The sequence below is a fragment of the Rattus norvegicus genome, chromosome 20 (genome assembly GCF_021556685.1).
Source record: "Rattus norvegicus strain SHRSP/BbbUtx chromosome 20, alternate assembly SHRSP_T2T, whole genome shotgun sequence".
Classification (NCBI taxonomy): Eukaryota; Metazoa; Chordata; class Mammalia; order Rodentia; family Muridae; genus Rattus; species Rattus norvegicus.
Window position 1 is genome coordinate 18,700,154 of NC_141553.1, and position 23,427 is coordinate 18,723,580.

General features: G+C 46.8%; 1 long non-coding RNA gene and 2 pseudogenes across 4 annotated transcripts in view; 1 reads left to right on the forward strand and 2 right to left on the reverse strand.

Annotated features, from left to right (window-relative positions):
* Nucleotides 1-23,427, reverse strand: part of LOC120098901 (uncharacterized) — a 120,146-nt gene that overhangs the window by 8,034 nt on the left and 88,685 nt on the right. For 3 of the 4 annotated variants that reach the window (XR_015645745.1, XR_015645748.1, XR_015645750.1), the window contains one exon: nt 3,678-4,101. This is a non-coding gene — a long non-coding RNA (uncharacterized LOC120098901). Of the gene's footprint in view, nt 1-3,677; nt 4,102-23,427 lie in introns of those variants that run through there. The other variant, XR_015645749.1, reaches the window with a different exon arrangement.
* Nucleotides 7,247-7,851, reverse strand: LOC147998594 (small ribosomal subunit protein eS19 pseudogene; annotated as a pseudogene).
* Nucleotides 13,256-13,472, forward strand: LOC147998595 (Nuclear RNase P; annotated as a pseudogene).

The following is a 23,427-nucleotide window of genomic DNA, read 5'->3' on the forward strand; positions in this document are numbered from 1 at the left end:
GACAAACTGACTGACAGACCAATATATAGATAGGTAGATAGAGACAGACAGACACAGATAGTAGGTAGGTAGATAATAGACATATAATAGATTTTTAAAATGTTTTATTATATGAACCAGCTCTAGAAATTGCAGAGGCTAAACATTTCTCCAGAATGCCATCTTCCAGCGTGAGAACGAAGCAAGCTGGCGGCTCACTGAGGTCCAGTTCCAAGGTCAGAGAAGTCAGTGGATTCAGTAAAATATGAAGGGCCTGAGAACTTGGGTACAGTCCTGAGGACTGGCAGGGGTTGAGGGATGTCACCTGAGCTGCGTAAGATCTAAAAGCCAACAGCTAGGAGCCCCAGGGTCTGGGTGCAGAAGCAGATAGGCGTCTCCGATGGAGGACAAAGAAAACCTGTTCTGCTTGGACTCGTAAGCGATTGGACAGCGCCTCCTCTTCTAAGTTCATGCTCGGGGCGAGGTTTCTTCTCACTGTGCACTGTTAAAATCCAGTCCCTTTTGAAAACACCCTCATAGACATACTCAGAGGCAACGTTTGATCTGCTAGCCTGGTCATTCAAGCTGACACCCAATCTAGCCGTCACACCTCCCTAGAACGTCATCTTCCGTCATACTGAACCGCACGCATGCGCACTGGCCCTTGCACCTGCTGGTGGCCATCTGGAATGCCTGTCTCTGGGTTTTCACTTCCTGTGTTCACTGCAGGTATAGGAGGGCTGGGCTTCCTGTGAACATTGTTCCTGTGAGGTTTCCAAACGTTCTGAAATCACTTCTTTTATGGGCGCAGTTGTATGTTGCTAACAGACTTTGAGGTCCTAATCCACAGTACCTGCCAGTGTGATGGCTTCTTTGGAAAGAGGTTCATTGCAAATGTCATCAGACTAAGATGAGGTCGCAATAGCAGGCCCTAATCCAGTATGAATTATCTTCATAAGAGAAAAAGATCAGTGAGGCACACTGGATTGAAGATGATCTGCTTGGGGGAGTTTATAAGTTCCAGCTAAGGCTGGATGGCTACCCCGGAACTGTGACCAAGGCAAGGAAAGAGTGCCTAAAGGGAATGTGGTCCTGCTAATGCTTTCAGACTTCTGACCTCTAGAACGGTGACAGGATAACTTTGCTGCTTGAAGCCACCCTGGCTAGAAACTTTGTCACAGCAAATCTAGGAAGCTAATGTGTCTACTTGGTGCTCATTGCCGTGCTGGAAACAGCAAGGTGGCTTCTCCCGTCTTCGCCAGAAGTGACATTGAGAGTTAGATGTGTTTGACACACAGCAAGTGGGTCAGACCTTAGGAAACAGTAGCTGTCTAATACTTGCAGGGTGAGTCATAAACTCACACCTCACAAAAATGGATTCAAGAGGTGTTTGGTGATTCCCAGTTGTCTTTCTTCCCATCAACCTAATAGGTTCGAGTCTCCGTGAGGCCAAGAGTTCCTCTCAAGCTTTGTGTCCTTTTTCACTGTCAGTGTCTAGAGACTTCTGTGGGTCTCCGACCACATCCTCCTGCTTCCCAGACGTTCAGCATTAAGGTTGAAAACGGGGTTCTTTTTGGTGAGTTATGGCTAAAAGTTAGTATTAGTCAACTATATCCTCAAATCCTCCTAAGAACTCTTTCCATGTGGGACGATCTTAGAGACAACACAACCGGCTGGATAGCACAGACTCTATACCAGCAGGAAATAAACGGTCGGTGTACTAACGCCTTTGGGGGGGGGCGTGAAATGTTTATGACCCAAGGAGATCCTGACCCTGTCGACGCAGAGTGCACGATGGAGACGCTCAGAAGGTGTTGAGACGTGACTGGTTAGTGACTGACTAATAAAGTCATCGCAACAAACAGAGATGTCAGAGTCTCCTGACTAAATAAAGGGTATTTGAGACACACAGACATCCCTGTGTGTCCTCTCGGCAGTTTGAAAGCGTGTCTGGAGCTTGAATGTTTTGATTGAGAAGGAGCTGCGTGGCCAAGACAGCTGCCTCAGTAAGACGGTCTCAGCATGACACGGAGCCCGTGCTTTAAAAGGAGCAAGTTCTCCGAGATCAGGCCTAATCCAGTGTACTTACTTCACCATTCTCCCCAATCAGCAGGTAAAAGGGGTGCAATATTTCTAGGACCGAGCATGGGATTGCAAGAAATATTCGATATGTTGCAGCTTTTGCCAGAAAGTTAACAAGGACCATCATTATCTGGAAGTAAAGAGCTGGTAAGCTAAAAATCAAAGCATCACCAGCCAAAGAAAAACTATTGAACAGCCATTATCTAGTAATATGCTGGAAAATTCACCCAGCAAAGAGATTAGATATTTGTTACTAAAGTGTGAATTTAAGCCTCTCTCTCCCCACAAAGATTAACCTCTGCCAAATCTAGGGGAAAGTGCCAGAGCCTGACAAGTGACTTGGAGCCACCTGACCTGCCTATGTGTCAGCTATACCTAGAATGGGCAAAGGGGTATTGCCAACCCAGACAGGAAGTTGTCAGCATTCACTTCTGAGGGACTGGAAAGGGGACAAGGTGAGTACGTAACTCAGTCTAGTGAGGTGTGGGGCTGACCTTCCTGACTTCCTTCCCTATAATGTTGGACCTACTCAGATGTAGTTCCTTTTTATCCACCTTCAGTCATTGGCCATCTAGTGACCATGCCAAAAGGACAGTGTACCTGAGTCCTCTTCTGTATTGTCTGCCTCATGGTCAACTCCCTAGCTACAAAATCCAGGCATTTACATGATGGAATCGGAGGGCTGGCTCAATGTTAGAACACGTGGTCAGCAGCAGAAATAAGATGCTACAACTGTGGGTTGAGACCTCAGTGGTTTTCTAGCCTCCTCCCTCAGACAGACCGTCAGGGCTGCTGGCTGAGTTCTTAGAATGGTGGCCTCTCCAGACTGGGATTGAATCCTATCATGGAACTAGGCAGATCACCCACCTTATCGGTTGACTTCTCATTTGTCTTGACGGGAGTCCTGAAATGTCACTGTGTAAGGAAGCCCCTCTGGCTTTCGATAATAGCAGAGACTCAGAGGTATTGGATTTCAAGGGCACTTAATAAGTCTAAGCATATAGTTTGGGACTTTTCCCATTAATTAATTAGTTAATTAATCAATTAACTTTACATCCCAGTCAAAACTTCCCCTACATGTTCTCTGGTTCCCCTGTGTGCAGGTATAGGCCCAGGTTAGTAGATTCTATAGGTTTTCATGTGGCGTTCTTGACTTCTTCTCTGGCTCCTTAGTCCCTCCTTCCCCTCTTCCACAAGATTCCCTGAGCCCCGCCTAATGTTTGGCTGTGGGTCTCTGCATCTGTTTCTGTCCGCTGCTAGGAGAAGCCTCTCAGGAGACAGCTATGCTAGGCTCCTGTCTGCAAGCACAGCAGAGTGTCATTAATGGTGACAGGAGTTGGCTCTCTCTCATGGGATGGATGGGTCTCAAGTTGGGCCAGTCATTGGTTGGCTGTTCCCTCTCATGCACACCCTGAATGCCCACTAATCAAGGATGCAGTAAGTTGCTGAAGATCTAGACTTTTATAAATATTCTACACCGCATTTCATTTACAATCACGATGGTGGAGGCCAGCACCTAAAGCAGTCGTGGTTATTAAATGTCATGGGATGGGGTAAGTTTCCTCATGGGCCTGGCCCCAGAAGTAAATTGGACGTTAAATATTACAACTAAAGCACTTGGTGAGAAAACAGGCTATGTTTTTATTAACTTTTGACTTACATTAAAAGAACAAGTAAGCAAGTAACAGTTTAACGCACACCTGTTAATGTTTTACCTTCATGGTAGCCAGCAAGGAAGACAAACTGGCGACTGTGTTTCAGCCTGGAGGGGCAGCTGTGTAGAAGCCAAAGGGAGGGAGGTTCTCGAACTTGCCGTGTGCCATTGTATCTTCAAGTCATGACTTGATTCAAAAGAAAACCACTCAGCTAAGGAGCTGAGTAAAACCGAGGTGGACCCATAGTGCCCGGGACTCCAGCATTTCAGAACGGGTTGCTCTCTAAACACCAAATCAGGATGCTTCAAATGGATCCTTAATGCTTCAAATCACCTCCAGTCTGGGCCTGGAGTCTTCTGCAGTCTGAGCTTCACGCTCTTCAAAACTACCAAGAGGAGGTAAACAGTCAGCACTGGATAATAAACCACAAACACGGCTATGGTGTCTATCTATATAAAGATCTGGTTAAAACTAACAACCTGAGGAAGGTTTTAGTGTTGTGTTGTGTGACATCCGTTCCATGGAGCAGACTCAGTGCCTCTGAGCTGAGGCAGTATGAATCAAACCGGATAACACCTGCAGGGACCTGACCCCGCTACTCACCTTGTCTCCAGCTTTGAGTCACATTAGGATTCTGGAATCTTGCCCCAAGAGTCATGTACCTAGGAATCTTTTACTAGACTTTGGAACTCATGGCCAGTCTCTTCCTTACTATCAGGACAATTTCAAAACAGAAATAAAGACCTCTTTCCATAAAGTGTGGGGAAGCCACAGCCCACACTGCCCCTTTCAGACACTGTAGAGAACAGGGTTGGACTCTTGGTCCCAAAAACTCAGGACACGTGCAAAATAGACGTGCACGTGAAGAAGGAAATCGTAAGAACCAATGAAATCCTTTAGCTGCTTCCCCCACCCCTGGTTTGTCCGACTGAATGTTGCATTTGGACAGAAATTGCCATGTCTCTAGGGTAACACGTCACATGCTCTGTTTCCCCCTGAAGCCCTTCTCAGACCTGTTTCTACCGCTCTAGAGTTTAATGCTTAAAGCTCATCTCTGCTTCCTGGTTGCCGAAAAGCTTACCCTGACCTTGCATGACCCCAGCCCCGCTGAGTAAGAGCCACACTTTAACAAGGGTGCTGGGTCATCCGTGTGTGTGTGTGTGTGTTAACGTTTAAAAAGCCCTGTTCTAAAGCAGAACTCAGCACTCCTTCACACCATGGCGCCTTCTGTAGCACAGTAAGCAGAATGCTGTGAATTCAACAACCAGTGTTCGCCGTGCAAGTTTTTAATCGGGGGAAAATGAAAAAGCGCGTGCTTCAGATGTGTTCATTTTGATAACTAAGGGTAATGTTGTCCCACTAAAAAAAAAATCCACATTATTTTGGGTTGTCAGAAATTTGAATAAAAGCTGATATTAGATGGTGACATCTGAGGGCCAGGCACGGTGACTTAGGTCTGTAATCTGTGTGCACACAGGAGTATTATTACAAGTTCTAGGTTAGTTTGGGTTACAAAATAAGGGCTGTCTGGGAAAAAAAAGTCACAACCAAAAAAACCAAAACAAAATGAAACAGGAAAGAGGAGCCTATTGCTACTTGACTGGAAGATATTAAATATTGATATTATTTGATGCTTCAATAAAAGCTCCCTGGCTTTCATTACTTACTTATTTTCTTTGAGAAGTATTTATGTGTTGGTTTGTGCCTGTGTGTGTGCAGGAGCCTACAGAAATCAGGAGAGTATGGGGTTTTCTGGAACTGGAATTACAGGCAGCTGTGAGCCTTCACATGAATATTGGGAGCCGGACTCAGTTCTTGATAAAAACAGCAAGTGCTCTTAACTGCTGAGCCACCTCTGGGGCCCCTCATTTCGATTTTTGTAACTGAGGACAGAATACACCTAGCCGAGTTCTGTATTATACACGTGACCTCCTTCTTGCCAGAGGACACACCCTAATCGCCGGTTAATCACTTCAACCACAGCCCGAAGAGGTCCTAACAACTGTCTTTTCCTGAGAGGCTTAGCCTTACGTGTCACCCTGTTGAGCAAAACAGAAATTAGATCTGGAGCCACAGGATTATATGGAATAGTTCAGAACCCCCTAGGTTCTAGCTATGATTTGAGCTGTGAAAACAAACAAACAAACAAAAAATACTCTCTGGTTACAATAATCCCTGACTGTGAAAAACCACTGGGTCTAGGCCCACACCATCCACCATTTGGCCTTCTTCCAGTAAGATGACCATTCCATACAGAAAGCCAACGTGAAAGCACACAGCAGCCAGTGCCGATGACCAGCAAAGGTAGGTAACACAATGTGAAGCCTGTGAAGCAACCGATGAGAAAATACAGCAGCACCAGCGTCCAGCTTGAACCAAACATCAGAAGGAGTAGCACTGATACAGATTGAAGTGTGGAGCCTCCCAGTGTGGACGTAGCAGCTGACATAGTCTGTATTTTTCCTGGGATTCCTCGACAGGCCTGCAAAGGAGGCATCGTGATTTCGTATTCACAGATGAGCACACTGAATCCAGTGCTGACCTAATTTCCACAAATTATGAGCAGGTTGGATACAGAAGGAGGGTACGGATCTGACCACCTCGGAGGCCATGCCGGTCCACTCTTCCTCATGACCTCCTTGTAGGAAGAGCGAGGCTTTCCCACCTTTTCGTATCCATTAAATTATATGCTGTCAAAGGGGGTGTCCCCTAAATGGGCAACTCCAGGGTCTGCATAAGGGAACACAAATTCTAAGAGACAGTCTGTGAGAAAGAGATTTCATGACTAGGCAGCCGGAGGCACGGAAGACATGGGGGACCCAAGTGCATGTGTAGCCTGTCCATTTAGAAGAACTTACAGCTTACATGTACTTGAGAGAGTTGTTATTCTCTCTACACCGGCATAAAGAACACTTGGAGGAACTTTACCTTCTGCTCCTTGAGATGTCAATATATGGAGTGATACTAAGTAACAAAGCAAACAGACTCTAAGCATCATGGGAAGACTAGAGTGCATTATTGCCCAGACAGCCAGACAAGGGACTCACACATTCAAGAGAAGGAGTTTCAAGTAAAGTAACTCCTCTGTTCCACCACTTGGACTGTTGGTTTCAGATTCTGATTTTCTCCTCCCTCAGGACCTTCTGCTAGGCAAGTGTTCCACCAGTAAGCTAATTCTTGATCCTTTCTTTTAATTTTGAGATGAAGGCTCACTGAGCTGCCCAGGTTATCCTTGAACCTCCAACTTTCCTGCTTCAGTGTCTGGGATATCGGGCATTACCACCACTCCTGGCTCCATTCAAACCTACAAGTCTTAGTCTGCCCTACTCGGCAGGAAGAGTGTCTTGTTGTGTTTCTCCTGTTTCAGTTTCCATTCACAATTCATTAATACTTTATTTTCTCAACCAGCCTTTTAGAGTTTCATCTAGAAGTTTCCCTAAACCTCAAATCTTCAAAACTAAACCTACCTGTGCCAAAGTTTGTCCTAACTGTCCCCATCTCTTCATCGTTTATAAGATAAAGCCCTACCTTTAACTGACACATGGAAACTTGACAAACTAATTCTTCTTGTTTTAAATAAATGAGGTTATTTATTAACCCAGCATCCTTCGATCTAATGCTTCTTGTTGGCAGCTGCCCCTGTCCAGCAATCCTGTCCAGATCTCTCTGCCCCTGAGGTGTTAGCTTGCGGCCGCCATCTTGGTCCTTTTCCACCATTTTCGGGCCTCACTCTCCCTCAGGGCTTGGAAGACCTGGTGGGCCACAACCTTAGAGCCTCTGCTGAAGTGGCTGGGCCTGACACCATTTCTCTGTCGTCCTCCGTAGATTTTGGTCATGGAACCAACCCCCTGCACCTACCCTCACGGAGGTACAGGTGCCGTGTGGTGGAAGCAGCTCGTGTGTTTACCAGTTCTCATCGGATGGGGCAAGCTCTTTATGTCTGGTCAGCTTGACTGTGTCCACCTATTCGGGGACTTTCAGGTTCCCAGATTTCTTGAGGAAGGCTGCCAGAGCTCTGACGAACTCCTGCTCGTTAACGTCTTTTACAGTAACTCCAGGCATGGTGCAGCCTCTGCGCTGCCAGCCAGGGCAAAGGGAACGACGGGGTTTCCCAGGCACACAAGTCGGGCGTCGAGTCTCCTTGACAGACTAATTCATTGGATGCCTAGAGCAAGAATGGTATCCTCCAAGGAGATTGGGGGCAATGTCCTCCAAAATTTCTATCCCCTTTGCGATGTCGTACATGGAGTTCCCTCTGCCTAGGGCATTCTTTCTTCTTTGCTTGGCCTAGCCTCTATCCTTCGTGTCCATTTAATTGCACCTCTTTATGGAAGTCTTTGTCGGTTTTCTGAGGCAAAGCTTTGCTTTTTCTCCTACGTTATTTCAATCTTGTTTTCTCTAAACGTTTACCAGATGGTTTTACATTCAGTCGCGTTCTTGTTTCTCATCCTCATCAGACTGTGATCTCTCTGGATGTTGGAAAGTACTCTTCTCTGTCTTGTTCCTTTTTTTTTTTAACCAGGTATTCATCAACTGTAGGAAAATAAAGACCTCCAAACGATCAGCAGTAACAACCACAAAAACAAACAAAATGCCAGCAAAGAAGCTAGAGCTCGCCCAGAGGACTCCTGACAGGAAGATTGAGCTGGGATATCACAGCTCCTGTGATAGCATCCTCGTGGTGCTCCCTCACTCTGAAGTCGAGCCCCATCGCCATCCAAATCCCTTAAGACTTTTGTGTCTTCCATCTCACAACTGTTTGCTGAGATACACGAATAGCCCACGCCATTTCTCTTTTCCACGTAGAGCCTCCTAAACTCAGCCTATTTTCTCTTGCGGAGTTCCTTCACAGGGACAGCTGTTTCCTTTGCAGACAGAAACCCCTGGCAACATGAACAATTCTCAAAACCTGGTCCCCAGAGCAGCCTTGCCATCCTCACTGAGAAAGGCTGGGTGAGCTGTCCCAAGAGCCCTCCCTGGGACGGTCAAACCACCCAGGTTCAAACTCTGTCTGTAGCTGCTGTTGATACCATCTGTGCTCTCGGAGTCATCCGAGTTTCCTATTCTCCCTCCAGCCACAACTGTGCAACCCTCCTGACCTTTCCCTGGCTGCACGTGTCTCTTGCTGTCATTGCCATGTGAGACACATAGGAATCTGTTCAACGTTCTGGTGTATGTGGAAACCTTCTGCTGAAAAGTTAGCCAACTACCAGGAACCTTTGACCCCTGGCGACAGACACCAGTTATTAAATAGCACCTTACGACGTCCCTTTTCCTGCAGGCCTTTGAGACACTCAGCGATCAGATCGCTTACACAGTTGGTACTGGCTTTCTCTGCCGCCCTCCCTGACTCTTGCTGGCTCCCAATCTCTGTTCCTCAGTCACTTCTTGACCTTATCCCTGACAGTGGGGAATGAGCAGGGAGTGGGTTAGGTGGGAGTGGGGATGGGGTGACCGAAACACTGTACCTGCGTGTCTGGATTCACCACAATGGTGCCCCATTGTGTGTGCATGGTCCTCCCAGAGCAGTGCAGTGTGCACGGAGTCCCCTGCTTGGGGTCTAGTTCAGAAGTTTCTTCATTTCTTTATAAGCCTCTGCTGAATGAGGACCACAGCTAATCCCGTTTATCAGATAAAATGTTCACCGTGATAGTGAAAGCCAAGTGCTTATAGAAAGCTTCAAGTCCCAGTGAAAGCTAAGTTGTCTGTAACCCCACAGGCTTTCCCGGGTCGTTTTCATTTCTCTCTGACACTATTTTGTTTCTTACGTTGAGTGTAAAAAGTCTGGTCTCCAGAAGTTGTCTTTTTCATTGTGAAAAGGTGTCAGCTTTAGAAACAAACCCCAGTGCTTGTCGTTTGGTCCTCAGAAGAGCTAAAGTTCAGATAGAAAGATCATGGTTTGGGGCTGAAGGTACCGAATTAAGATCCTCTCTGCCTGTTGTCGCTGAGGGAATTTTCGAAAGTAATGTCTCTCAGTTTATCTACAGTCCTGCATAATGTCAAACTGATCATGGACATGTTAAGGCTGAGCACAAAGTAGGTGCTCAATAAACCCCAGTCCCCCCCCCCAAACGTGAACAACCATCATGACTTTACACCTCACCCTGTGTCTCGCTTGACTTTTATAAAAGCTCCTTGCTTTCAGTACTTGGTGTTCTCCTTACAGCCGTTACTCCATACCAGATACTACCACAGATCTTTCTAGACGCAGTGCTGAGCTTCTGATCTGTGATAGTTCCTCCCAGCCTGCACATGCAGGCATTTGAAAAACCTTCCCCGAAGTTCTATTATCTACCATTCTCCTCTTCATCTTCCAGGAAACACCAGCCCTCTCTGCTTCTCTTGGACACTTTCAGTTTAAACAATTTTCTTCTCTGGCTCCTTATCTGCCCCGCTCCCTCTCTAGCAACGGCTTTCTCCTTCCCACAATGCCATAGTCTTGAACCACTCTGGCTCAGCCCCAAGGAATCTGAGACCAACCAGGGAAAGAGGCTTTCTAGACATGGGGATGCTGGGGCCGTTCAGTCTGGTTGCAGGAGTTGACAGTGCTCAGAATCGTCTGCAGAAGAACTGGGAGGGCTGGGGTACAATTTAACAGTGGCCCATGTTCTGCAGAAGATGTCTGCATTTGCTCAATTTGGAGGAAACTCATCCCCAGCTTCTGCTTTCTCTACAGAGGAGAAAGTTAAAAACAATTACAGTTTCTCGGCTTGCTCCCTGGGCTTCTTCAGGTCACTGGTCCCTCTGAAGTATAAATGATTTGTTTCTGAAGAGCTACAGCACTGTCTGCAGGTTGGCACTCCTCCCTAGCCACTTTGGTTTGGTGATGGCTCTAATGCGTGTCCTAGGGAGATGGTGTGGTTGCTGAAGCCTTGAGGCCAAATATTTATAATTCATGACCTTTTATAGTTTATAATGTTCTCTTCTTCCGAAAGTAGTTTTAAGTGTCTTGAAATAAAAGCCAATTTCTTCCGATATGGAGATTAAAGTCAACAGGGGGAATGAGTTTGACCATCACATAGAGGAAAGAGGCAGGCCTTGGGGTCTCCAATGACTCCCCCTAGAGGGTCACGCTTCTCCACTTGCCTTTAGATGACCTTCTGAAACACGCTACCACTTCTGAGACTAGGATCGATGAAGTAACTCTCTCCACAGAGGACCTTTTCTTTGTTTAGGATGTTAGCAGGGACATGAAGAAATAGGGAGATAAAGCAAGGTGAGTCAGTGACAGTGACTAAGTGACAAGTTCCTGATAGCAACCCAAAGAAAGGAGGAGGAGGTAAATAAAATTAGATAGAACGCTCATCCTAACAACAGGGAAAAAAGCTTCATCTTTCAAAAAGATTAAGTTTCCTTCTAGCGTTTATGTTTCTCATCAGACTCAATGTACTGAAACCAAAACACGGGCAGTATCTTCAATAACAGTCTGCATAAGGTGCTTCCGTATGGACATTTGTCATCATAAATAAACAATTAAAATGCAGTGCTCACTTGTGGGTGAATGCAGACACGCAGTAGAAGGTTCCACATACAGGTGCACTTTCCTGGTATAGTCACAGCTGCTCTCAGCCCGTGAAGCAGTCAGGATGGCAGCGCCCTATCACACGGTGAGAATGGGCGAGCCAACTGATAACCTCGAGGGCTCGCCTTCAAAAGCTGTGAATGGGGCGTAAGAGAGCATCCGTGTGCCCAGCCCTCAAGCAGCCCGTCCTCTGTTGGCTACACTACTCCTGTTAAGCAGATGTTTGTCGAGCGCGGCCAATCAGCACCCGAACCGCCTTCAAGCTGTAGTTGAAGGTAGGATTTGTCTCTCATTAAGAAAGCACGTTCCTGTGGCTGCTCACTGGTCACCACTGTCTATGACGTGTAGAGCTAGTTGCTCCCGTGTCTTCTGTTTCCGAATAGAGAAAACGAAACAGTATGAACTCCTGCCCTTGATTTGACTTCGGAGGTGGGTCCTAAGAGCCACACCTAAGAGCCTCCTGCAAACTCCACATTGCTTCTCTGTGTGTCCCCAGTGGACAGATTGTGTGGAAACTTGCAGATCAGTGTACCTTTCCCCTTGGGTGCTTGGATACCCGTCACTCCTCACAGAATTTCCATATATATATATATATATATATATATATATATATATATATATATATATCAGTGTGACAGCTTACTTTGTCTCCTGAATGCCTGGCTACCCATCACATGGCACATACAACACTGTGGACAGAGAGCAGGATAAAGTGGGTTTCTCCATAAAGGTACAAAATGACAACATGCCCAGGTTTATCCCTCTAGAGCACTGGTTCCCAACCTGTGGGTTGCGACCCCAGACCTTTCATAGGGGTCACATATCAGTAACAGAATCACAGTTATGAAGTAGCAGTGGAAATAGCTTTATGGTTTGGGGGCGAGGGGGTGTCACTGTTGGGGTAGAAACCTCGGCTTGCGTCCAGACAAACCACACCAAATCAATATGGTTCCACGTGGAAAGGTTTAGTGAGAGGAGAAGAGGAGAAGAGGAGAGGAATAGAGGCCGGCCATGAGCATGTGGAGGGAATGGGGGAGGGGAATGGGGAAAGAAGGGACAAAGGGGAAGAGGGCAAGACGGCGAGAGAAGAGAGAAGAGAGAAGAGAGAAGAGAAGAGAAGGAAAGGGGAAGGGAGGGGAGGGGAGGGGAGAGGAGAGGAAAAGAGAAGAGAAAAGAGAATGAGGAAGGGACAAGCAGTCCCTTTTATAGTGAGTCAGGCATACTTGGCTGTTGCCAGGTAACTGTGGGGGCGGAGCTTAGACAGAATACCAACAATCACCCCAATGGGAAGAGCTGTGCTAAAGGCTTGCAGTGTTAAGAAGTTTGAGAACCATTGCTCTAGAGACATTGAAGCATCCTTCCTACATAATTGCCTTTTTTCTTACAACTGGATTGTAGACAGATCATTAGTTAAAACTTGGGGATCTTATGACTTATGACACAATGTTCCTACTAGTTATCACTGTGGAGATTGCAAATATCAAGATGTAAGGTGGCACTCTCTGATGAGAGCTAAAGCTACCGACTACTTTTAAAAGGGGAGTGTAACAGAAAATGGAGTCCCTGATGTATTTCTTAGCATCTGGGTAGAAAGCATCATTTTCTTGTGGGGCATTCTCCTAGGACATTCTTCTGTAACATCTGTTCTGTATTATGAAATCACACACAAAGGAGATTCATAAGTAAGAGGGGCAGAGGACGGGACCACTGGGTGGGTTGCAATGCAATAGATGTTAACCGCGTTACAGAACGTGGCCGTTCCCTGAGAACGTCCTGCTCTCTACTTCATTCAGTCAGTTGTTTCCAGCAACACTGGCCTAGAGGAAGATCAGATTCCCAAAGGCAGATCTTAAATCCTTTTAAAAGGTAGAAACAATGTTTCTCTGCACAAGAAGGCTCCGAGTATAAGCGAGCCTGCTCAGGAGAATGCCCTAGGAAGCTTGCCAAGTGAAAGACAGACAGTCAGGCAACAGCCTCTGTGACTCTTACTCTTATAGGGAAATAGAGAATTTAACTGGGCAGAGGAAGTTCATCAGCGTGGTCACGTGCTCAGTGCTCACTGCCCCCGGGAAGGTCTGAGACTGGGACCTCCGGAGGCCCCAACCAGGCTCTCCCCTAGTGGGAAGGCAAGTTCCCAGAGAGCAGGGCTCCACACGTGGGTAGACTGGGCAGGAGAAGCCCCAAGTGGGCCGATGCCTCCCTCACCAGAGCTTGAAACAAAGAATTCAACTGCCCTGAATCCAGATGTAAAGCCCACATGTTAGGGAAGCAGCAGCTGTCTCTTGAACAGATGTGTCTCATTTCTACCCAGCTGTTTACCAACTCCAAAATCGAGCTAGAATATCTCATCTTACTGCAATCTCCCTTCTCTGACTACTTTGCAAATGCTAGGAGCAAAGACCGTGATGGGCCTGGGTGCAGCCATGACAGTCCACAACACGGAGGATCTTAAACAGAGACTGGAGGATTGCTAACACAGGAAAGCCACCGCCACTGATTTTATTTGTGGACGGTGTTTCCTATGGTCTGACACAGAGTCAGTTTCTCGGAGTTGATTTAGTCAAATGGTACCAGGCTCTCTGCACACACACTCTTAGTGCAGCCGCTGTGTCTTACAGTTACAGGTACTCAGTGTGATCTGAATGATACAGGCCACGGGCACACTTCTGTCCAAAATGGGAGTGTATAGGAAAATGAAAAGGAGGAGCAAGGGGAAGAGAGCTTAGGGCCGAGTGGCCACATTGAGTCCTTGGTGGCTGAGATAGATACATCCATCGCTGTCCTACAACATGAGACACAATCTAGTCTTGCCCTATGAAGATACATCCAAGATCCTCGTGTGTAAAGGTCCTGTGCTACCCACACATCCCCCTCCCTCTCCATGGATTCCCCGGCTACCCACCACAAGGCATGTGGTTGTTGAAATGGTCTGCCTCAGCCGGGAGTTACTGACTTCCTGAACGCTTTCTAAATAAGGGTGTCTGCTGTGGATTGGAAATCCTTTTCAGAGCCTATGTTGAAACCTGACTGTACCCTCACGTTACTGGAAGGTGCAATTTTAGAGGTATCTAGATCCCAAGGGCTCTCGCTGTGGGAACGGCTGTGTCTCTGCCTCAAGTATGATGCGGCATGAAGGCCATTGCCCTCAGCAACCCCAGAACTGGGAGCAGAATGACCTCCAATCGCTTGTAATTGTGTTGGGTGTGCTCCCCTCTGTCTGTCTGTGTGTCTGTCTGTCTCTCCATCATTATATGTCTGCTTCTCTGTGTCTCTCCCCGTTTCTTGAGTCTCTGTCTTTCCTGTGTCCCCTGTGTGCTCTCTCCCTCTCTCCCTCCCTCCCTCCCTCTGCCACGAGTTCCGTGGTTTTGCTCTGTCATGCGTGATGTGTCCTGTGCCATGACGCAGTTCCAAAAGCAATGGGGTTAGCCAATCATAGATTAAAACCTCTCAAGCCACAAGCCGCCCGAAAATATCCTCTCCTTTTCCAGGCGTTTCTTCCGCGTGGCTTTATCACAGCCACACGAAGCTAAGTAACTAACAGAGAATTGTACCGAGAAGTGGAGTCACTACTGCTGCTCTGCCTGACAGTAAGGCTCAGAGGACATCAGAATTGTTTTGCAGGAGGAGTTCGTGAGGGTCCGGAGATGTGGGTTGGTGAAAACCAGGCTGCTACAAGCAGAGCTAAGTTAATAAGTATGTTTCTACCCCCAGAGAGCTGACTGGTGCAAGGTGGCTAGTAAGGGGTTCAAATCCAACTTTGTCGAGTCTGAAGGCCGGGCTGTTTCCAGATGGCTGTGTAACACTTCAGCTTCACGACCTCAGTGACCTGCTATCTACCCGAGTGCATGCTGGCCATTTTCCCAACACCTGGGTCTTATCAGTGGCTTGATCATAGATGAAAGAGCTAGCAGATATTTGTGGAGTTAACGTAATTAATAAAACGTGACGGATTGATTTCTGTGACTGAGGGCTGGGTAATGGGAGCAAAGCGAGGGGTGTGAATGAGTTACAGCTGACACAAAGTCGCCTCTTTGGAATCTGTTTGGTATCAAAGAGGAGACTTAGGTTTATCTCTCTCTCTCTCTGCTGTAATGGAGGGTAGCAAGGGTTTTCAGTATGCCGGTCATCTACCTCTTCCCGTCACTGGGCTCTAGCTGAGGAGAATAACACTGGTCCTCACTCTTGCCAGTCCTTCTGTGACTTTGCTTCTGAGTTGCCGTGCCCACTCCTAATGGCTCCTTTTCCTTTCACTTAACTTGGCTTTTATGTATCTGTCCATCACCGCCTCCTTTAACTACCAGCTAAGATGGCCTGGCTCTATTTTAGCTTTTCAAAGGATGCTGTCTGCCCTGAATGTGTGATGTTTAAGAGCGGGGATGGACGGGGGAGGGCGGTGTCCGGTAAGTCTTTAAGAACAGTTGTTTATGTTCTTGCAAAGGTTGCCAGGTAATAAATAGTGATTTGAAAGTGAAGGGTAAAGTGGAATTTCAGCACCCAGCTCTCTGCTTTTTCCCTATGGCTTGAGTCACAAAACACTGTGTTCTAACCTTCAGAGGGGGATCTCGCCAGCTTGGGGTTACGGAGTGGGCAGAAACACTGTTTCCTACACAGTACCCTGGGCACTGATCCATCCTAGCCTGGTTGGAAAGGAACCTTTGAAAGTCTGAAGCCCATTGAAGCTTCTGAGACAACAAAAGAGGCAAAGGGCTTTTGTGCTTCAGCAAGGGGCTGGCCCAGTTCTTTACACTTTCCTAATGAGGGGCCAGCCCAGGAGCCCTGATGTCTCTGCTACACAGAGGGGGGTTTAGAGAATAAAAGCATCCTGCCTGTCTGGGTCACTCCCCTCTTCCCAGGCACTTTTAGGGATGGTGTCCCAGCCCTTGGGGGCTTCCATACTCCTCCGTGTTTTACAGTTGTGTGTATGTGAATGACATCAGATATTCTAGTTGGACTCTCTGGCAGGCTTGTCTCTTTTACCAGGATCCCAACCAGCTCCGTTTGTTTAGAAGACTTAATTGACCCACTAGGAATTTCAGCCTGTCATCCTGAATTGAATTTGTGAGTTACATCAAGTTACAGTGTTTAGTAGTGTAAGCCCAGACACTAATTTTAGTACCATATGACAGTGAGTTGAAGAAAAAAATCGCCTCTCCTGACACACTCTTAAACAATGCGAGTTTTTCTGCACATTTAAGAGAAGGTATTATTTATTTATTTTGTTGTTTGTTTGATTGATTACAGCAAAAACAAAGACTAGCCCCCTGGATGCCAGGGTTCTAACAGCATGATCACAAGCCACATGAAATCCCAGAGTGAGGCAGGGAATAATCTTACCCTTGGCCAAGGAGCTACTGGCCACTGTTAGATGCTGGGAGAGGGAGAAACAGTTTCCTCTGAAAGTACAGCCCCTGGTAGGATGCCTAGTCTCCAGTGGAACACCGCACATCCAAGAATATTTGGGCAGCACAATTTGATATTAAAGGTTTAAAAAAAAAGTTACAAGTGTGGGTGGGTATAGAAGAAGGGTAGATCTGGGGAGAGTTGTGGGAGAGAAGATACATATTATCAAGAATGTTGTATAGCACACTCTAACAATAATGATGAATAAAGAGAATGAGGCTTTTAAAGGCACAGGATTCAAATTCCAAGGCCCACTGTTACTCGGTGTGCTCTATATGTGAATATGATACTTTAAGGTAAGAAGAGATGGAAACAGCAGGCCTGAAGAAAGCTTTGATATTTGATTCCCATCCCCTGCTCTGTAAACAATCTATTTCAGGTCCAGGGTAAGTGCTGGACTTGAGTTGGTGTGTAAGATTTGATGTCTGACTTAGGGTTTTACCGCTGTGAACAGATGCAGTGACTAAAGCAACTCATATAAGAACAACATTTAATTGGGGCTGACTTACAGGTTCAGAGGTTCAGTCCGTTATCATCAAGGTGGGAGCATGGCAGCATCTAGTCAGGCATGATGCAGGCAGAGCTGAGAGTTCTACATCGTCATCTAAAGGCCACTAGTACAAGACTGACTTCAAGACAGCTAGGATGAGGGTCTTAATGCTTACAACCATAGTGACACACCTACTCCAACAAGACCACGCCCATGCCGGCAAAGCCACACCCACTCCAACAAGGCCACACCTCCTAGTGGTGCCACTTCCTGGGCCAAGCATATACAAACCAACACTGGTTCCAGGTCATCAGCTAAAACTCTCCAGATTCACAGAACCAACAGCTCGGTACCCACAACGATGGAGCAATGTAGACGACGGTTCCAATGTCTCTTAGAGGCATCAGCCTCAAGCTGGACTCCATTTTTAGACCTAGTCCTACCTTGGGTTTTCTATAATTTATTACATCAGCGAGCTCACAGAGTTATTTTTGTGCCAAGAAAATTGGGCTCAAGTAGAAGTTATTTTCATCCCTTCGTCTAAGTACAAAGCTGAGCACAGAACCATGACTATTCAAGCAGACTTCAGTTATAATAGAGAATGAACAGCAGGGACGGATGGATGGTCTTGACTAGCTGCATAAGCAGATGGGGGACGATTCTCGTGACAATGGAGGAGAGTGACAGTGCAGTATTTTCTCTCTGTGTGTCTGCATACGTCTCCGTCCCTCTCCCTTCCTCCCTCCCACTCCCTCCCTGCCTCCCTCTCTCCCTCTTCTCTCTGCTAGGGATTGAACCCATGGCGGTTTCTTCATAGAATGTTGATACACTTAGCTTAGTCTAATGCTGTTTTAACTATGGCGCTGGAGGTTTTTTTAGCCCCATGCGGTTTGTTGTATATTCTTGTATATTGTATTATACTGTATATACTGTTTATTCCAGCAATCATATTGTTATGGTAACTCCCTTCCAAAGCTATGGTCTTCTGTTGTAGAAAGACAGAAACCATAGAGAAGTGGAGAGATGTGTGTGTGTGTGTGTGTGTGTGTGTGTGTGTGTGTGTGTGTGTGAGAGAGAGAGAGAGAGAGAGAGAGAGAGAGAGAGAGAGAACACGCTCTAGCATTAGCAGATTCTTGAGGGTTGGGTCATAGAATTTAAATAAATGTCTTTAGAGTTTATATTTCTATACCTAAGCTACAGCCTGTATCTTTTGAATGATCTCCATCTTTCTTGGATTGATGTAAAATTACACTAGCATTTGGGAAGAAATCACTAGCAAAAAACTTACGCAAAAATCTATACTCCAACTTTAAGAATGAAGCAAATGAAATTTTATCATAATTAGAGAGTGTTCATTAAATCAGCCAATCCTTTTGAGTTCTTTTATTTATTTATTTTTACTTTTTATCAGTTCTTGGTGAGTTTTACATCATGCATCCTAGGCTCACTCATCTCCCCAACCCCACACCCAAAATGAAAACACACACATACACACACACATACAAACACACAAACACACACACACATACAAACACACACAAACACATACACACACATACACACACACACATACATACATACACACACATACATACACACACATACACACACATACATACATACACACACAAACACATACACACACATACACACACATACACACACATACATACACACGCACACACACACACACACACACACACACACACACACACACGAACCATGCATAGAAAAGCATCTCATCCTGGAAGCTGTAGTGTGTCACAGTGTGTCCCACAGTATATCCCTCTGTCCATGCACCTTCATTCGCGAATGTTCGTTGCAATATGTCATTGGTCTGGTCCAAGATCTCTGGCTTCTGTGACACCATCAATATCGGATCCTCACCGGGACTCCTCCCCATTTTCCTGTTGTTTCCCCATGTCATGAAGATCCTACAGTTTTGAGTCAGCAGGACTGACACTTTCACAAGCCCCAACAGTTCACAGAGGATAAGGAATTGGGGGTGGGCCAATGCGGAGCCCTGGATCTGGGCCTGGGTGGTAGCTGAGATGGTCCGCACACCTTACCTGCACCACAAAGCCAAGCTCTCAGGCACTGTTCCGGCTAGGCTGCCCAATGATGCCATCGCCAGGAGGTCAGCCTTCCTGCTCTCATGCCGCCTAGGCTGGCTCACCCACACCCAGGCCTCCAAAGCCAACTCTACTCTGCTGCCCAGTCAAAGCTCAGGGGCTACGTTCCCAAGTGCCACAACCTGCCAGGGGCTGGGCCAGTTCACCCACTCTAATGACCCTGGGGTCAACCCTCCTGACTGCTTCCTGTGGCAAGGGTCAAGGGGGCAGAGGACATCGCCCCCTGCTCAGGCCACCTCACGGCATTGGAGGGGCAAAGCCAGCGCTTCCTCATTCACACCCTAGGGTCCTGTTCACCCATAGCGCTACCACCAGGGTCAGCTCCGCTGTGTGCCTGGGTGTAGCACAGGGCCTGCTCTCCCTAGGGCTAGCTCAGCAGCCAGTGAGGGGTGGATCCAGTTTAGCGCAGCCCTTGGACATCCACATGGTCCCTGGTGGCTACCCAGACCAGAGGCATCCTCACAATCTCTAGTGGTGATATGAGCCAAGAACATTGATATCACTCCCTGTTGCTAAGTAGCCGGGGACCCTGACCTGGCTTGCAGTGGCAACTCAGGCTGGGACCTCACCATGGTGTTGGGAATTGGCTCTAATGCTTTGAATTAATCCGGAATCTGCGTGTCCAAATGCTGAAGGTCCTTGTTCCCAATTGGCTTTTGATCAATCAATAAAGAGCCAACGGTCAATGGCTGGGCAGAGAGAGAGAGATTTGCATGGGCTAGGAACAGCAAGAGAGGAGGAAGGGAGAGATTGCCATAACAGGGACGAAGAAATACCAGACCTAAAGGTCCACCAACATGTGAGAATCAGGGAATGTGGTCACATGGGCCACTTCCCTGATTGCGTTTGGGGTAGCAGAGACGAAATATAGATTTTAAAAGATCTTAACTCAGGAGTACCAGAGGGGAGGGTTTGCTAGCAGTGGCAAGGATTGGAAACGCCCAGCCATTGAGCTAGTCGGGGCATACCAACTGGTGTGCTGGTGTGTGTGTGTGTGCGTGCGTGCGTGCGTGTGTGTGTGTGTGTGTGTGTGTGTGTGTGAATCCTCTTGGGCAGGTGCGTGCTTGCAACCCGTGAGCAGCACAAAGCAGTTTAGCTAAACTCACCACAACATCGTGGTCCCCAGGGCAGGGCTCACTCACTCTCTACCCTTGCGTCTCCTCCATAATGCTCAAGCTGCTCCACCTCCTTTCTCTCCCCTCCTTCCACCACATACTTCACATATGGCTGTTCCCGCAGCTTGGCCGCTGGGTAACATCCTCTGTCCAAGCTGCATGGCATGGTGGCAAGAGGGTATCGATGGCCCGTCTGTTTCATGCACTGCAGGGCAGGTCCGTAGGTGGCATGACTTCGGTCTCTGTCTTCTCCTTCCTCACTGCCGAGGGTGGTGGTAGGCAAGGCTCTGAGTGTCAAGGGCAGGTCTATGGGCATCTTTCCCCACATCATGGCGGTGACATGGTGGAATGCAGGTCTGTTTGTTTTCCTCCTCATGGGCCTCGCTGCCTGGATTTGATTTTTATTTGATTTTATGAGTCCTAAACAGAAGACAGCTTGGGCCACCAAGCCAGGCACCACGCTAGAAAGAAGAAAGGACCGCAATCTGCTCTGTCCCTGACTCGTACAAGAACACCACCCACAACACAGAGGTGTCTCTTTGCCCATCCCCAGGAGGGACTTGGCGATCTTGAGGAAAGCCAAGACCCCTCTCTGGCCCAAGCTGTAAAGACAACAAACTCCTCTCAGGTACCCACAGGAAATCTCAGGCGGATAAAACAGATTGAACAACAGATCTACTCTCCTTCCTACCTTGTTGCTAAGAAGCAGTTTGCAGACAAATCAGAGAAGCCTGAGGTTGAATTCAGGTCCAAGAATCCATCTCACGTAACTGAAAGGTGTGTGACCCAAACAAACCACAATTTCTCTAAATATTCCTCATCCGGAAACAGGGTCAACAGTGGCTATTTTTAGAGTCGGAGTGAGATAGGAACGAGAAAGTCAATAGACAACAGGATGTTACGGCGGGTTATTGTCTCAGACAATGCTGTCAGATTTTCATTGTTTCTAGAAGTGATTGCAAAGGAAGCCATCACCGTGTGCGGAGACCAGACAACTTCGCAGAGTCGTGTCTGTACCAGGTCACAGTGGGCTGGTTTGCAGGAATTCAAATAGGAATTTTCTTCTCCCAAACTAGAAATTATTTTTTTAAAAAAAGCCTAAATACTTTTCAGGCTCCCATTAGCCAGAACCTGAGTTTCTTTTTTACCTTAAGTTTTATCTTGGGATCACAAACAAACACACAAACACACTTGCCACTCATAAACTGCTTCCGAACCGTCAGTGGTGAGAACTTGATTCAAAACCAAGCACAGAAGAGAGGCAGGTATTTCTGGCCGTGGTTGCCTGAGTTGTGTCACGTGACTTCACTTCTGCCTTGGGTGTGAACTCTCTGTTCTGTGCATGCGGTCAGGCCACACTCTGCTAAAGAACACTGAGACCCCTTTGCTCAGGTCTGAGGTGGTTGCGTGTTGTGAGTTGCTGGTTTTGCCGTTCACACAAAAATTCCCACAATGGTTTTATTACAGAAAACAGACTGTTGATATATTTCTACTCTATTCTTCAGTGGATATCAATTTAATAGACCTTCAGGTTACACCGTATCAGAATGCTTGAGGTTTGGAAGCCGCTGAGTTCTCCCTCGAGTTTCAGAAATCAACAGATGAAGCTTTGCCTGAGATTGGTACTCGACAACAACTTCTGAAATGGCCATAAACATAATCTTGGCATTTTGTTTTATGCATTTAAGTGAAGTTGCGTTCCTAGCGTTGACAATTATGCGCCAGACATCAAAGTACTGAGCAGCTTTGAGGAACACGAAAGATGCTCTGTGGCCTGTAAGAGCAAACATTCAACCAGGATTTAATTCTTTACGTAAATATAAATGGGCACATCCACAACATCTGTGTGTTGTTGTAAAATGTTGTCTTTTATCTCCCACTAGGTCCACACTGCAGTGTCCCAAGATATTTGCTACATATCTTGCCAGAAGCACACGTTCCAACCCATGATGGCTCAGTGTCTCTGCCGCCACACTCTCTCCCAAAGTCAAATCGCCACAAGAACGAACACACACCCCAATAACCTCTGATCCAATTGATAAGATCTCATTGCCCACCTAAACATACAAAGCCCTGCACACATCCATCCCTTAAGAACATTCACAGCAACCTGTAAATGTGCAGAGAGGAATCTTAACATCAGCCTCCATTTTGTCCTGCCTCGGCTTCTCTGCCTTCTCTCCTCTCTCTTCCTCTTCCCTTAAACTTTTCTCCCACCCATCCTTCCTTCTCATCCAATGGCAGGGCTCCTTCTATCCTGTACCTGCCCCTCACCGGTACTTTACAAATTCAATGGGCAGAAGGTTCTGGTGAAGTCACCTGAGTCCTGAGTATGCGACTAGGCAGCTGTCCTTGGGGCAGTGAAATTATCATCAAAATACAGCAACTTCAGGGCAAACCACAACATCTGTGAACAGATTTGATTTTGTCCTTTAAAAAAGGACAATATTATTATTATTATTATTATTATTATTATTATTATTATTATTGTATGTTTTCTTAGTTGGGTTTCATTGCTGTGAACTAGACACCATGACCAAGGCAACTCTTATAAAGGACAACATTTAATTGGGGCTGGCTTACAGGTTCAGAGACTCAGTCCATTATCATCAAGGTGGGAGCATAGCAGCATCTAGTAAAGCATGATGCAGGAGGAGCTGAGAGTTCTACATGTTCATCTGAGGGCAACCAGGAAGAGACTGTCCTCTGTAGGCAGCCAGGAGCAGGCTCTCTTCTCCACTGGGTGGAGCTTGAGCACAGGACCTCAAAGCCCACCCCCACAGTGACAAACTTCCTCCCACAAGGCCACACCTCCTAGTAGTGTTACTTCCCACCGGCCAAGCCTATTCAAACCACCACATATACATAACAAGGAATTGTTTTTAAAAGAAATACTTATTATTTACCATCAGCACACGTTTTCTTGCATAACTATTTCACATACTTACATACCCGGGGTCATGTAAAGTTTATTCATGGGAAAAGAAGACGTTGACAGGGGAACAAAACAGTGTCTTCTGGGCTAGACAGTGACACTGCACAACGTTGTAGG